General features: G+C 34.0%; 1 pseudogene; it reads left to right on the top strand.

Annotated features, from left to right (window-relative positions):
- Nucleotides 1-1,899: 1,899 nt before the first annotated feature.
- Nucleotides 1,900-2,018, top strand: LOC118607917 (annotated as a pseudogene).
- The last annotated feature ends 523 nt before the right edge of the window (nt 2,019-2,541 follow it).

Below are 2,541 nucleotides of genomic sequence, written 5' to 3'. Positions count from 1 at the left end.
ATGAGAATTTACCAAATCTAAGGAATGAGCTGGAGCTTGGAATACAAGAAGTCAACAGAACACCCAATTATCTCAACCCAAAAAGGCCTTCACCAAGACACACTGTATTAAAATTATTAAAATCAATGACAAAGACAGAATTCTCAAGGCAAACAGGGAAAAGAAGACTGTAACCTATAAAGAAAAACCCATTGGATTATCGCCAAACTTCTTAGCACAAACTTTACAAGACAGAAAGGAGGGGAATCAAATATTCAAACTTTTAAATGAAATGAACTACCAGCCAAGAATAATGTATCCAGCAAAGCTTTCCTTTAGATATGAAGGAGAAATAAAGATCTTTTCAGACATATAAAAATTGAGGGAATTCCCCAATACAAGGTCTGCATTACAAGAAATACTGAAAGGGGTAAGCTCACCTAAAAAAATGAGAAAAAAATACATAACTATGAGTAAGGCAACTAGCAGTCAGTTAGAAGCAGAAGAGTGCAATCCTTATTAAGAACAGGGCATTGTAGACTTAAACAATAAGAAGAGATTTGCTATTGCAAGATAATAACGAATATCCACCATATATAGGGACAAATTGAGACAACAATAACAGAAAAGGGGAGGATTCAAAGATCCAGATCCACAAAGAGGAATGGAGATAAGGTACACACAGAAGAAAATGGACTAATATATATATACATACACACATATACATATATATGTATATATACATACATATATATACATATATATGTATGTGTGTGTGTATAACTACCTACATATTTGTAATGGTAACCACACACCAAAGGTTAAGAACTAAAATTATAACATAAAACAAAAAGGACCAGAGGGAAAACTGACAAAAACCAACAACAACAACAACAACAACAACAAAACAGAAACACGAGGACAAGGAACCAATGGAAACACTGAGCTACCAAAAAGCAAAAGATAAAATGGCTAAAGAAGGCCTCACATTTCAATAGTCATCCTAAATGTAAATGGACTGAATTCACCAATATAAAGGCACAGAATTGCAGAATGGATCAAAAAACAAAATCCAACCATATGCTGCCTCCAGGAGGCACATCTCAGATCCAAAGACAAATATAGACTCAAAGTGAAAGGGTGGAAAATGATATTTCAAGAAAATGGCATTCAGAGAAAAGTGGGAGTAGTGGTACTAATGTCAGATGAGATAGATTTCGAAATAAAAAAGGTAAAGAAAGATACTGAGGTACACTTCATAATGATAAAAGGAAATCATGCACCAAGAAGACATAAAACTTACTAATATCTATGCTCTCAATCAGGAAGCCTTAAAATACGTAAAACAATTACTAACAGAACTAAAGGGAAAAACAGACCAAAACACCTAAATGCCCTACTGTCGGATATGGACAGATCGTCCAAACAGAAAATCAATAAGGAAATAGTATCTTTAAATGACACATTAGTCCAACTGGACATAATTGACATTTACAGAGCCTTCCATCACAAAACAGCTGCTTATGATCGATTTTTGGAACACTCTCAAAAATCGACCACATACTGGGACACAGAGATAGCCTCAACAAATATAAGAGGGTTGAAATCATAACAACCATATTCTCTGATCATAATGCTCTGAAACTAAAGATCAACTGCAAAAAGAAATCAGGAAGAACTACAAATACATGGGGATTAAACAACATGCTACTGAAGAATAATTGGGTAAGAGAAGACATAAAAGGAGAGATCAAAAGATACATAGAAATGAATGATAATGATAGTACGACATATCCAAACTTTTGGGACATGGCAAAAGTAGTCATAAGAGGAAAGTTCATATCATTACAGGCCTATTTCCAAAAACAAGGACGAGCCCAAAGAAACAACCTAATGCTTCATCTAAAAAACTAGAAAAGTGTCCACAGTCATGCTACCCTGAACAAGCCCAATCTCATCTGATCTTGGAAGGTAAGCAGGGTCAGGCCTGGTTAGTACTTGGATGGGAGACCACCTAGAAAGCTCAGGAGCAGTAGGGGTAAAAAAGTAAAAATAAAAATAAGGGATTATAAACTGACAAGGTCTTTGCAATCTGTGAGGTCAACCAAGAGTTGTCTTGCCTAAAATATGAAAAAATAATAATAATAATAAACTTGAAAAGGAAGAACAAATGAAGTCTAAAGTCAGAAGGAGGAAAGAAATCATCAAAATTAGAGCAGGAATAAATGAAATTGAAAACAAAAGAATAGAAAATATAGTTGGAACAAAGAGCTGGTTCTTTGATAAGGTTAATAAAATTGACAAAACTCTAGCTAGACTAACTAAAAAAAAGAGAAAGGACGATGAAAGGGAAAAATAAGGCTGACATCACAGAAATACAAAGAATCATGCAAGAATACTATGAAAAAGTATATAACACCAACTTTAATAACCTAGAAGAAATGGACCAGTACTTAGAAAAATACAACCTTCCTAGATCAAATCAAGAAGAACTGGAAAATCTAAATAGATTGATCAGCAATATGGACATTGAAACAATCATCAAAAACCTACCAAAATGTA

Source organism: Rousettus aegyptiacus, unplaced genomic scaffold (genome assembly GCF_014176215.1).
Source record: "Rousettus aegyptiacus isolate mRouAeg1 unplaced genomic scaffold, mRouAeg1.p scaffold_m13_p_9, whole genome shotgun sequence".
NCBI classification, from domain to species: Eukaryota; Metazoa; Chordata; class Mammalia; order Chiroptera; family Pteropodidae; genus Rousettus; species Rousettus aegyptiacus.
Note: the sequence above shows the minus strand (reverse complement) of the source record. Positions and strands in the feature narration are given on the sequence as shown.